This window comes from Ambystoma mexicanum, chromosome 3q, assembly GCF_040938575.1.
Source record: "Ambystoma mexicanum isolate Mex_15411 chromosome 3q, UKY_AmexF1_1, whole genome shotgun sequence".
NCBI classification, from domain to species: domain Eukaryota; kingdom Metazoa; phylum Chordata; class Amphibia; order Caudata; family Ambystomatidae; genus Ambystoma; species Ambystoma mexicanum.
Genome location: NC_090926.1, coordinates 688,448,678 through 688,463,236, shown reverse-complemented (window position 1 = coordinate 688,463,236; position 14,559 = coordinate 688,448,678).

The window sequence follows — 14,559 nt, the reverse complement described above, 5'->3', positions numbered from 1 at the left end:
AGTAGCCCTTGCGCAGCTTCGCCTGCCTCGTAAGAGGACAGGTCTCCCAACTTCTGATCTATTTTCAATAGCAGTCCTCTTCTGCGCTCCGAGGATATCGCACAGTTTGCGTTACCTAGCAGGCATACGGCTCTTTGAGCCAAGTTCGTTAGCACTTCCGGGTCAATTTCTTCCCCCGTATCCTTCGCTCGTTCTGCCAGGTCCATGATCTTGGCCAGAGGGCCCGCTAGATCCAGGACCTTCTCCTGGCAACTTCTCCAGGAGCGATCCATCCCTTTCCTAGGGTCTATGTTCGATTTAGCCACAAAAGCTAGCATTTTAGGGTCCAATTCTGGTGCTTATGCAACCTTTCCTGGGAGTTCAGGTCTGGGGCATTCCGCCCTCATCCTTTGCCTCACTTCCTTTTCCAGAGCCTTGCGCAGCCTCTGCGTCATGTATCGTGCCACTCTTGGGGAGGGCACCCATTCCGAGGATCTCGGGTTTCTAATCTCCTCCGGCTGAAACATATCTGAGGTCTCCTCCTCTATATTGTTCAATTTTCTCAGTCTCTTTTTCGGAGGCGGTAAACTCCCTTCATCTCTGTCCTTATCCCCTTCCTCTTGCGAGGATGTCGGAGATTCCACGGGTTCCTCTTCTTGAGGGACCTCCTCTCCCGTGTCTCCCATATTCTCTTCCCCTGGGTAGAGGGTCATGAGGCTCGGCACCCCCGACTTGGACATGAAGGCTTCTTTCGGCCTATTGAAAGCGTCGGTCGCCTTTGGGGCCTTTGGATTCGCCCCTTCAAATTGGCCCGGGGGGTCAGAAGAGTTTGCGCTCTTCCGGCCCTTAATACACCCCTGAGGGCTCTCTGGCGCGGCCCTGGTGGACGTGCTTGCTATTGGTGTGGTGCTTCTGTCTTTTTGACTCAGGAATGTCTCAATCGTCTGCAGGCGTTCCTGCAGGGGTCTAACTCCTAGAGCCACTGCCTCTATGAGTGATTCGCCCAGCACGTCTTTGAAGCTTTGAGCCAAATCTTCAGAGTATGTGGCTTCCTGCTCCTCCTCACTCCATTCAAAATCAGCCATGGTCTGTGCTGGTAGGTGCCTGATAGTACCTGGACAGGTGTAGTGGCACGTCCACTTCTCGCTCTCCTTTCTTGAGGCTGCACCTGGCTGCTAAGCAGCTTCTTTATCCTTCAGTGTAAGCACTGAGTTCACAATACGCTCTTACATGAGCTGAGGATGTATTTATGTATTTAAACGTCGTAGAAGCGTGTAATCTGCTTCTCCGGTAATGTTTTACGATCTGTCACTGCAGGGAGACCGGGGCACAATGCCCGCGAAGCGTTTAGCCCCTCCTTCCCAAGGGAGGGGGCCTTGCGCTCCCTCACTCTATTCGCCGTGTTCTTCGGCGTTAAGCCCGTCCCCGCGAGGGTGGGGGCTGGGTGAGCGTTTCTCCCTCCGACGCTCGTACGCGTCTGGGTGCTGACTCCGCCCCCGTGAGGGTGGGGGCTCGCGCTCCTTTGCGCCTGCTGCTCGCGACTGAAGCCGCAGCAGCAGGCTTCTCCGCGTCACTCGCTCCTCCCCCACGTGGGTGGGGGCTCCTCGCTCACTCGCGAGCGACGCGACTGAGCTGCCATGGCCTTAGGCCAGCCCCTGGAGTGCTGATACTGCAGCACGGGGCCACCGACTAACGTTATTATGACGGATTACCAAATCCTCTCTACGCTGCACGGTCCCTGCGCACTGTCCTAATATTGGGCTATCATAAAAACGCCATTATCTATCCATTTACCACAACAAAACCTAAGACAAATGCTGACACAATACGCAGCTAAGTGAAAGGGTACAAAGAAAAAAAAAAATGTTTTGTGTCATCGGAAAGATGGACATTTTATTTGATGTGTTGAAACTGCTGGAGAGCTAATAAATAAGAACATGAAGCATAATGCTCGCCTCCGTCTTGACATAGAATCCCTTTTAGTGGTTCAATCGATTGAGCCAGTACTATGGTCCAACCACTTTCAAGTAACTTGCACATTTAAAGCAGGACGGGCTCAACCAAAGACCCCCCTGCCACATGTGTGGCAGCGTAGTTGGTGCTCGGATGACTTGATGGGTTTAGTCTCATTAGTTAAAGAAAAGTGTCAGGCAGTAGCTACTGTTTCTCTTTCACTGCTGGCTCGCTCTTTGCTAGAAGCCACTGATGCTACGGCCCCTCGGTGGCTTATTCAGCCACGTAGGTGCCCTTCAGACCCATAGTTCTCTCAATGGTTAATAGCTGCACGTCTCGAACTTAGACAGATCGAACACAAGTGGTGCTTTGCATATAATCCTAATCTTAGAGCTCAGTGTAAAACGTGCTCAGCAGCATACTTTTTAGCCATCCCTGACGCTAAGAAATCTTACCTAGGCCAGAAAATTGAAGCTGCCTTAGGTCAGCCTAAAGCTCTTTTTGAGGTGGTCAAATCATTGTCTTCCTCTCAGAAATACACTGCTACAGTTAATCCTTCCCAGGATCATTTTGACTCTATGTCCCAGTTTTTTGTTTCTAAAATTAAGGCTCCGGAGAGGGAGATCCTTGGTCCTGGTGGCCTGACTGTAGTGAAAGAATGGTCCTCTTTCCCGTTTTTCTCAGAGGAAACGGTATTTACTGCCATACAGCGCATTAAGTCTGGATCGCCTCTGGATGTAGTGCCGTTGTCAGTTATGAAAGTTATCTCCCAAGATTTACTAATGGAACTTACCACGGCTATTAACATCTCTTGCCAATCGGGGGTCATTCCAGCTGAACTTAAGATTGCTACGGTGATCCCCCTTCTGAAAAAAACCTTCACTGGACCCGTCCCTTCTTTCTAATTTCTGTCCTATTTCTCGTCTACCTTTCTCTATGAAGCATTTGGAGTCTTTAGTGTCACCCCTTCTATCTTCTCCTTTGGAATCTTCTAAACTTTTGGACCCAGCCCAATCTGGTTTCAGACCTGGGCGGGGCACGGAAAGCGTCCTGGTATCGGTTCAGGATGACATGGCCAGGCTGGCTGATGCAGGGGGGGGTTCTCAGGGGGGTGGGCGTCCCCTGATTCTTTTAGATCTGTCAGCGGCTTTGACACCGTGGACCACCCCACCCTGCTGACTAGCCTGGCTCAGATTGGCGTTTCTGGTCATGTGCTAGCCTGGTTCTCATCATTCCTGTCCGACCGTACCCAGGTGCTTTCTCTTCCTCTGTTTTTTTCTGGCTCCAGCCACCTTACCTGTGGGATTCTGCAGGGCTCAGCTTTGTCTCCCATTCTCTTCAATATCTACATCTGCCCTCTGATCTGCCTCATAGGCTCCCTCAGCATCCGGTGCTATGCTTATGCCGACGACACTCAGATTATGTTCCGTTTAGATCTTGATCAGGCTGAGATGTCATTGTGCCTTCATCAGTGCCTGATGACCATTGGAGAGTGGATGAATCGTAATTGGCTGAAGTTGAATGGAGACAAGACAGCGGTTATGGTGGTAGGCGCCCCTCCTGATCCTTCATTCTGGGTGTCTTCTTTCTGGATTTCTTCCCTCTGCCCTTTTTGGTCCCAGTGACTAAGGTGAAGAACTTGGGAGTGACTCTTTTGGCTTCCCTTTCCATGAATGATCAAGTATCTGAAGTCTGTAAAGCAGGTAATTTCACCTTAAAACGCTAAAAAAGGTGCTACCCATGATACCAGCCTCCCTTCGTCCACCGGTGGTTGCAGCCATGGTGCTCTGCCGGTTGGATTATTGTTATTCCTTATACCTGGATCAGCCCAAGGGTTTGATCCAACGGCTGCAGTGTCTTCAAAATCTGGCCGCCCGAGTAGCCCGGGTAGCAACCCGGTTACCCTACGGGGCTCACATCTCCCCTGTACTGCGTGCACTACATTGGCTTCCGGTGGCGCAGCCTATCAAGTTCAAGTCATTGTGCATTGTCCATCGGACCTCACATGGACTCAGGGCTGAATACCTTCAGGCCAAATTCACCCGGTATCTTCCAACATGATACCTGCGCTCGGCTACGGCCGGGTGGTTATGTATGCCCACTTTCTGCCGCTCATGCATCAGTGGGAGGGTATTTTCAGTTGTTGCTGCCCAAATTTGGAACAACCTGCCGCTGACAATAAAAATCTTGCCAGATTATTTGGCTTTCAGAAGGGCTTTAAATACTTTTTTGTTCTAGTTTACAGTGACTGGTTCTACTCCTCTCTTTCTAGCACCAAGATACCTTTGGATGACTGTGTGCTGTACAAATTACAATAACATAACATAACATAACAAGCCACTTTATTGCATCCCCACATGATCAAATGCTGGTTGGGTGAAGGCTGCTTGACTGTTTCAGGTAATTGTGGACTGTGACTATGGATAAGGCAGTCTTGCTGATATAATGCTTGACATTTTCACCAGGTTACTCACTAGAGCAGTGGTAAGAGCTTTACTAGGAAGAGAAAAATGTGCAGAAAAAGAGTACCTTACAAGGATCTATTTGTAATATTTTCTAAATCCAAAGAGAGTACCAGGGAAGTTCAGGCCCATTGTAGGACATTGAGGCCTACACAAGCTCATAAAAAAGAAAGTCCAAGAAGCTGACAGTGGATCAGATTCTAGACCAACTGTCTCAAGGCAACTGGATGGTATTGTTTGATCTCCAAAACAATTCCAGGCTTCATAGGAGCACATGACAGTGGGTGCTGAGGTTCAGGTGGGCTTGCCCAGGAGGACAAGCTGCTGCTATGTTCAGCTTTATTGCAGAACTTGAGCTGGTGGAGCAGAAAACCTAATCGGTTGGTGAAGGTGTCCCTCCCACTTTCATGATTTCAGGAAAAAGTTCTAATGGAAGCTTTTATGACAGGTATTGATGCTTGTGGCCATGATGTGCAAAGGAAGTGGTGAAAGAGAGTGAGAAGGGAGGGTGGTCCAGAGCATGAGCAAGATGGCAGCATACTATGCAAGACGATTAATGGAGGGCACAAATCTTCCATGCCTGTGCAGAGCAGTAGCCCGTTGCCATCAGAGAGGGGCGGTTGGCTGACCTTTGGTGAAAACTGGGAAAGGTACCGAAAGAGCAGCAGTGTGGTCCCAAGACCCACATCGAGTTATGAGGTGAATGATTGAGGTGTGGAGATTGTGGCTGCTGAACGCCGTGGTTGCCTGACATGGGGAGAAGATCGCTGCACAGTGAGGGTCAGTGCCTATAAAGTCCAACGCTGCAACAAGCATGGGTAGACCCTTACAGCAGTGGATGAGGTGGAGATGAAGAACTGCAACCCAGCTATTGTCGGCCAATGGGTGTCAAGTTTAACTGAGAAAAGCACTGAAAACCACAATCGGCAGCTAGCTGCTGCTACACTGCAGTTCCATACCCAGTTGTAACCCTGGAGGAGCCCCGTCAGGACCGTGGAAAGATTAGACGACCACAGGAATCACACCCTGTGGTGCAAATACTAGACACAGAGCTAGGGCCATGAGACTTATGGACTTGTTTTTCGACGGCAGAGTCCCATATACTGCGAGGGGTGGAGACCTGACAATCTCGGGTGAACGCGGTATAGTGGGGCCTGATGACCAGTGGCCCTAGAAAACTGGAAGGTAGCGGCAGGGTGGTGGTGAAAATCTACAACTGGGTGAGTGTGGAGAGGAGAGAGAGCTCCAAATGGAAGCAAACAGCAGGGACTTTTCTGAAATGCACCCTGCAGTGCATTATATGAACGCCCACCATGAGAGCATGATAATCATACATGGCAGCCTCCAAAATCCACAGCCAGCCAGGTGATGAATTGTGGGGTGTGATGATTCACAGGATCACCTCACTTCTGCCCAGATGGGAGCCCTTCCCTGTAAGACTAGGGAGTTGAGACTGCTACAATACTTTCCCACTAGGGGTGACGGACAGAGGGACCTCACAGGGAGAGATATTGCTCCTGGGGATAGGGACTCCTGTTCCGCCCAGGAACTCCCTATAACCTTATTTGAGGAGATAGCCAGAACATTAAAGAACCAAAAGCTTCCCTCCAAAACAGTCACTATTTGCTACTGCAAAATTATCCATAAACAACCTTCAGCTACCACTCATACTGTAAAGAAGAAGATTAGGAGAACCACAAAGAGTAATCAGTGGTTAGCAGCCAACCACACTAAGAACAAGGCATAATGAATATGCCCTAGAAAGAAACAGAGGACTGTGTGCCTGTGCTGGGGAGGGCACAATACTACCTCATAAAAGCAAAGAAAGGATAAATGAAAGATGTTCTCATCTTCGAAGCCTGGGAAGTTCAAACCGGGGTGGGGAAAGCAGTCGGATGCAGAGTGGTCTGTTGTCCGACAGATGCTCTGGACCTGGAGAAGAAAGAAGCACTGGGGAGATAGGAGCTCGACTTGGGTGTCGGAAGGAGACCTAAAGGCAATGGCGTACCAGGACGGGCTCCCCGAAGCTGCACGCTAAACAAGGAAGGAAAGGAAGCCCACACAGGTTATGTCAGTCGGACAAACCTGATCCCAAGAGAAGAACCAGTGATGCCAATGCGGTACAAGAGAGATAACGAGAGCGGTGGGAGACCTGGTCGGGAAAGAGGAAGAAGCTAATGAATCAATCATACTCATCCTACTTTAAGTAAATGTAGAGAAGCAAAGGAAGAGTACCAAGGGTCCAATAATACTTGTCCCAGCATAAGCGAATGTTGGAAAGCTAATGAAGAGTGGCAAGGGACCAATCATACTCGTCCCAGTATAAGTAAATGTTGGAAAGCTAATGAAGAGTGCCAAAGGACCTAACATATTCGACCCATCATAAGTGAATGTTGTAAAGCTAACGAAGAAGGGACTAAGCATACTTGTCCCAGTATAAGTTAGAAAGCTAATGAAAGTGAATGTTAGTAAGCTAATTAGGAGTACCAAGGGACCAATCGCACTCGTCCCAGTATAAGTAAAGGTTGACAAGCTAGTGAAGATTACCAACAAACCCTTCACACTCATCCCAGTATAAGGCAAGATTGGAAAGTGAGGGGAAAACACCAAGAAGACAGTTATACTTGGTTAAAGCTGAGAGAAGAGCTCCCGAAATGACAATTTCTCTGGTACCACAGAGTCCGGGAAACCGCCAAAGAAAGATGGGAGGGCTGGCCAGAGGAACCAAAGGCGAATCCACTACTGACCCTGATGTACAACTTGAATGACTGCTGGAGACAGACGTCTAGGTTGTACAGCATGATGATGGACACACTCAATCCCAAGGGTACAGCATTGAAAGAACAATGGGAAAGGGACCTAGGTACAAACAACATAGAAAGAATGGGAGAGAATACTGTGCTTCCCTAAGGCGGTATCCAGGAACCAACGCTTCAAACTAATACAACTAAATGTGCTGTACCGCATATTCATGACCCCGCACAGAGTAGCCATGTTTCACAAGGAAGCTAGTTCCCAGTGCCCATGGTGCAAGGGCGAGGGTGCTGACCTGCTACACATGTTCTGAGGATGTGTGCGTGTGCAAAGCTTTTGGGCATGCATAGAGCAAGAAAGCAGGGAGAATGGAGTAAAGAGGTATGAGTGGTCATTGAAAGAATGCCTGCTTGGAGCCTACCCCAGGATCAGCAAACACAAACATGTGGTTACATTTATGGACCTGGCATGCACAATCACGATGTCCTGGAAAGCCGATGCGGGGCCGCAATATGGAAAATAGTGCAAGGAATTTGAAAGGTGGGCAGAGGCGGAGACTAAGGTGTGGGTGGAGGGAGCGAACAGGTCAGAATCAGATGGCACAGACAAATGTGTGGCTTGGAAGGCGCTGCTCTGGAACATGTTCCACCCGTCCATGAAAGCCCCGATGAAAGCACCAACTAAAAGAGGGAACACCCGAGATGCGCCCACCTGCTCAACCCCTGATACCAAGTGACATTATCCAATTGGAGATATGTGGAGTAGAAACTACAGCCCCGGACAACGAAGCGCCTGCCCCACAAGAGGTCACACGTAACACAAAGCACGTATAGGAAGTTACACGTTAATGGTTTTTTGTTGTTGTTAACCAATGTAGGCATGTGATAAGAAATTGGAATGCATGATTGTAACTATATAAATGCCAATAAAAACATTCAAAAATAACAAATACTTGGTTAAAGCTTAACGAAGGTTGGAGAAAAAGAAATGAGTGGAAAGGGGACACTCGTCCCAGTATAACAGACAGTCTATTCGTAAAACTAAACATACAGACCTGAGAAGGACCCCAGGCATACCAAATGTTGGGAACCAACATAGAGACATTGCTAGACTCGGAGGAAAGGAAAGCTGTGAGAAACCAGAGGGTGCCTCACCTGCTAGTCCTTTGGGAACTTATCCAGGGGGCCAGGACAAGGACATTGCTTTGGATCCAGTTCCTGGCGGTGAGTCAGTACGGGAGGATCACCTGGGTGAGAGATCTTCAGGGAGGTGGGTGAGAAAGCCTATGGTGAGACACGGTATTCCCCCCTTTCCTGTACACCTAACCCATCCTATTTCATAGGATTCCCAGATGTCCCAATTCCACCTCTGCTTTCCACACAAACACTGGGCCAAGGAATAGGACGACTGAGAGTAAAAATGCTAACTCTTATACATTGCATTGGACATGTCCCGCTAATTGGGTCAGGCAAACTCAGGCACTTGGCTCTAAGTGTATACATTTGATACCAATTTGCTCTCCTCACATGGATAAAAGGCGGAACAAAGAGACACACTCTGAGCAATGCGAAACTCAAGTAAGAGCAGAACTTCCGTGGCAAAATCGAACCTACTGGAGCAGAGCAACGGACTGAGGGACGAGAGCCACGGGTAGAGAGCCCCAGGAGTTCCCTGCAGGAGGTTGTTGCCTCCAAAAGGCCGCAAAAGATTAGTGGAGAAGGCCAAATCCCAAACAAGAAGGATGCGTTGTGTTTCAAGGATGCCAGCGACCCTCCCGGGTAAATGGCTGATTTGGGGAGGCGAGGCCAAGCCTGTGGTACTAACCTTGACTCGCAAAGGCATCAGGAGAACGCTGAAAGAGGGACTGGAAAAGCATGAAGTGGTTATAAGACAGTTGGAATCTGCCAATCTAGGGACCAGGGAGCAGGAAACGAGGCTAGCGGAGGCCAGAAATGCTTGCCAAGAGGCATGGGGAAGAATGTCTAAGTTTGATTATGTAACACGCACGGCCAGAGCACACAAGGAAGGGGACAAACCTGGTAGAGTACTGGGATCGCTGTGCAGGCGAGAGCATCCTAGGAACCTGACGACAATACTCAAAGGGATGAATGGAGAATTGCATAGAACACAAAAATCTATTAACAATGTCTTTTACCCTACTACACTAAGCTATATGCCCACGACACCGCAGTGCCGTTGGCGGACATACGCGACACACTAGAGGAAATCGGACTCCCTACACTGAATAAATCGCAAAGAGAGGCCCTAGATGTGGTAATTACCCCTGAAGATGTTACAGACGCAATCAGATCACTATCCACAAGCAAAACCCCAGGTATTGATGCCCCCCCCTGAGTTCTATAAAGCATATGAGCCAACACTAACCCCAATGCTCCACGAAGTGTTCCGTGAGGCATACGAAGTTGGATCCCTACCGAGAAGTCTGAGGGAAACACTAATAGTCCTGATACCCAAGCCCAATAAACCAACTGAATATTGTGATTCGTACCCTTCTTTAGCCATGCTAAACTACAATGTTAAAATACTGACCACTATACTGGCCAATCGCCTGTCCAGAGTGATAGGGAGCCTGATACACAAGGATTAAAATGGTTTCATGCCAGGTCGCAACACAACTGCCAACCTACGCAGATTACAGAACATTATGGCACAAACACAACTAGAAGGGGAACATTTATCGGTAATGTCATTAGACACCATCAAGGCGTTTGACTCCATATATTGGGAATGGCTGTCAGAGGTCCTGCGGGAATTTGGGTTTGGAGAAAGCTTTGTGAGGTGGATACAGGTGCTATATAAGGACCCAGTGGCACGAGTAAAGTCGGGAAGGATGATGTCGGGAGCATGGTGAATACAATGAGGAACTAGACAGGGTTGCCCGCTATCCCCCATGCTTTACATCCTAGGACTGGAACCCATTGCTATATACATCAGAAAGCATTTTTTTAATACTGGGATAAGAATAGGCAGGAGATACCACATAATATCACCATTTGCAGATGACGTACTGCTCTACTTAAGGGACCTCCAACAATCCTAGAATTACTAGACAAATTTGCACACTACCCTGGGATACGCTTTAGGTTAACACTATCAATGATGGGGAGTGCATCGATCACCAAAATTATCATACTACCGAGGTTCCTATATTATTTTCAAAACATCTGCCACTACATTAAACCATCTTTCTTTTGAACCCTGGAGGTACTGATTAAGGATTTTCTTTGGGGGATGACACGCCACAAACTAGCAATGACCATGCTAAGGTTGCCCCACAAGGAAGGGGGTATACAAATCCCGGATTTGGAAAGGTACTACCTAGCGGCACAACTTAGCCACATAACTAGATGGCTTTCGGATGAGGTTACAACAGAAACGGGACTGCTGTATGACATGATTGTGCCAATGCACTTGAAAGAAATATGGTCCCCGCAGAATCACACAAGGCAAGACCCCATGCTAGTGAAGCTGGGCAGGCTAGTGTGGAAAAGGGTCAAAACAGTCCTTCACCTGGCACATCCTACTCACGTGAAATGCCGCTAATGGCAGAGTTAGGGATGGTTAGCACCAACCACCGCACCATAAGATACTGGGAGAGGCTGTATACATGGGGGGATATGTATGAGGAGGGATCATTTAGAGAACTTGAATCACTGCATGAAAAGGAAGGGCTACCGGGAGGGCAATTCTTGTGGTACCACAGGGTTAAACACACAGCTAAAAAAAACTGGGATGAGTGGCCTGCAGAACCGGAAATGAACCCTCTGGTGACGGAACTATATAACCTCAGTGACGGATGGAGGCCAGTGTTGAGATTATATGCCCAACTTAATGACAGGCCCAATCCCTGCACCACCACGCTGAAAGCTAAATGGGAGAAAGACCTAGGGGTGGATATCACAGAGAAGGAATGGGAGAGAGTGCTGATGCACCCCAAAGAAGTGTCTAGGAATGCTAGATTCAGACTGATAGAGATGAATGTCCTTTACACAACGTATATGACCCCTATGAGGGTGGCAAGCTTTAACAAAACAAACCAGATCGGTATGCCCATGGTGTGGAAGTGAAATGGCCGACCTAATGCACATGTTCTGGGATTGTGTGAAAGTACATAATTTCTGGGCTAGAATCGAGCGGGTATGTACGAAGGCTGGAGTCACCAGGTATGAATGGTCCCCCAAAGAATGTCTCCTGGGCACTTCTCCCAGACTGAGCAAAATTAAGCATATAGTGAAACTCAATTGGATGGCGTACATACTAGCAAAAAGGGCAATAGCAATGACATGGAAATCGAAGACGGGCCCGCAATATGCAAGACGGAAAGGGGAAATGGAAAGGTGGGCTGCAGCAGAGACAGAGGAATGGGGGCAGGGATGGCGGGAAATACTGGAGATATCATGGTCACATTTGAAGCGTGGAAAGCCCTGATTAGAGACATGTTCCTCCCATCTAATGACATGCCCCCCTGAACACCTTGACACAGAGGGACACATATTAATAACGGATAACATCTAAATGAGGCACTGGCCTGCCTAAGCTACCTCCCTTGAAACCAACAAAGGTGGACTGGAACACACCCCTGTAAGGACAACAAAGGTAGAAAAATGTGCACAGCATGTGAAGACATCTCTTGTTTATTGTTAGTTAATTGCTGTAACTGTACTACAAAATAATGGCATTGTAAAGATGTACATGGTTAAATAACTTGTATTGTATCATTCATAAATGCCAATAATATATATATATATATATATATATATATATATATATATATATATATATATATATATATATATATATATATATATGTGCCTGGGTCTTACATGTTCCTAGGTGTCCTCCTGTCAGATGAGAATGCACAATTTCTAGTACGATCTTGCGGTGGGTTTTGGGGATTATTAACTGAGTTTTACTTAGGCCTTGTGTAGATTTTTCTATACAGCAACACTTGTTTTAGGAAAACAAAAAGGACTTCCCTTTTCTATTCCCTATCCTTGCGCAATTGCTTGTACGAAAGCCTCAGCGAGGGCTGGATCATTTCGCTCAGCGAAGGCTAAGTCAGGAAAGATGGTGAGCTCTTCTTCCCTTTTCTCTTCAGTCGCAGAGGGTTAATCAGCTTCCTCAAAGTCTAGGTACCTTTCTCAGTATTTCCAGTTCACACTCTCTAAAATGAGGAAATAAGAGTTTTTTCAAGAATTCCCTGTGCAATCTCATCCCGACAACGTACTTCCAATGGAATTTCACCATGATTCTGTAAAAGAACCTATATGTCTCCCCGGAAGACACATGCCAGAATGTCTAGATCGAACATCCATGCCAGGCCAGGTTTTGGGGCCAATCTTATGTAACACCCAGGAGGGGGTATCAATACTAACTCTGTGGGTATCATTCCTCTCTTCCCTGGAGGGATACTAGCTCCTCTGCTGCTGCAGATGTCAAAAACTATTGATTCTTTTGTGTGCAACAGAGGGGTCTAAGGTGCTATGACTAAGTTTCTGGAATTTTAGGGTTCACCAATATGTTTCAATTGAGTCACAACCCACTTCTGACACCACATGTAAGGAAGGCATGGCATCAACAGTAAGACAGACACAAGTGACCACAGTACAAGGGTGTTCATTGAACTTCAAAATGGGTGTGATAAACGCCTATCTAAGCCTAAATCTACTGATGGGAGTAAGCTACAACCATCAAATAATAATAATGCAGTCCAATTAGTGTCTTTGTCAAAATAAAGGGCCTATTCTAAAAAAAAAAGCTATTTCCAATTCTTACCTCTAAATACAAACAGTGTAGGGTAACAAAGGTATGAAAAAAAAGAAGTGCTCAAAATGATATGTTAGGTTAGTCAGGCTGTTGGCCTCCCTTCCCCACGTTTTCAGCACGGGACAAGGCAGTTCTGCCTCTCCAGGACATCTCTTCCGCAGAGGTTCACCTCTGCGTAGGATTCACTCTCTTCCCTGCATTGCAGGTTCCTCTTCGTTCACAGTTCATCCTGTGCTTTAGCATGTCAACACAGTAAAAAGGGGTGAGTCCTTCCTTGAGTGTGGCACTCAGATAGAACTCATTACTTTTATTAAAAGAGTTTTAGGAAACCAAAGCAATAGCACGAATACAAGGGTTTTCCTGGGGTTATTTGACTGTTGAATTCTGGAGAGATCCAGCATTACCTTGAGACAATGAGATTGAACAAATGTCACTGTTTGGTGGTTTCAAAACAGAAGCACTAACATTTTTTCCAATTTCCTTATAGGATGACACATTAGTCCGGTCCAGGAGGTCCTTACCGGACTGCAAGTACATGTCCCAGAGAGGGGAGTCACTCCTAGTGAGGTCCCATTTGCCCAAACCCCTAAGGAGGGTCTTGCATAGCGGTCTCACCTCCCTAGCCTCACAGGAGGTATCTCCCCTCTGGGTAGAAGAGATGAATTGACCAGATTTGTCACATACCCCTCCATAAAATGGGAATCTCCCCCTTCATTAGGAAGCAGGAAATGACTTAGAAAGTTAACTTTGCCTTGATCTATGCCTTTTCGATGTTCCACTGAGAAACAAATGGGTTGTAGATCTAAAAAACACCTCATATCTCGGGCATTATAGAATTGTTCCTCATTATATAAACGTTCTCCCTGGTAGATAGTATTTCATGTTTACAATGGCCCACTTGTTGGCTATGGCTTCATGTTCCACAGTGAAGTAAGCTTGCTCTCTGTGGAACAGCCCCCTGCTGGAGTACAAGATGGGGTGTTCCAGCCCATCATGTTCTTGCGAGAGCACAGCTCCTAAACCGACCTCAGAGGAATCAGTCTGGAGGATGAACTCTGATTAAAATCAGGCATCTTCAGGATTGTATCTTGGCATAAGATCTGTTTTATGACTTCAAAGCTATGTTGATCTTCCTTCCCCTAGAAAAGCTTGTGTCAATGCGAGCTTTTTATCTTGTCAGTCAAATTGGCAGCCAAAGTGGAATAATTTGGGATGAACCAACGGTAGTATCCAATCAATCTGAAGAAAGCCAGATGGTCCCCTTTTCTTCTTGGGTACAGGTGCATCTTGTACTGCTGTGACCTTTTCTATATGAGGTCGATGAATCCATTTCCTACGAAGTAGCCCAGGTATTTGACAGCTGTCTGGGCCAAATGACACATCTTCGGCTTGGCTGTCTAACCAGCTCTCCTGAGAGCTCTTGTTATTAGGTACAGATGGTGCATGTTTTCGAACAAGGTCTTGGTATGGATTATAATATCATCAGGATACACTCTGGAGAAGCTGTATAGGGGCACATGATTTGATCAATTAGCCTGTGTAACCTGGCAGGTGCTCCAGGCAAACCAAAGGGAAAGATTTGGAACGGAAACAGTCCCTGTAGAGTGGAAAAAGCTGTTTTCTC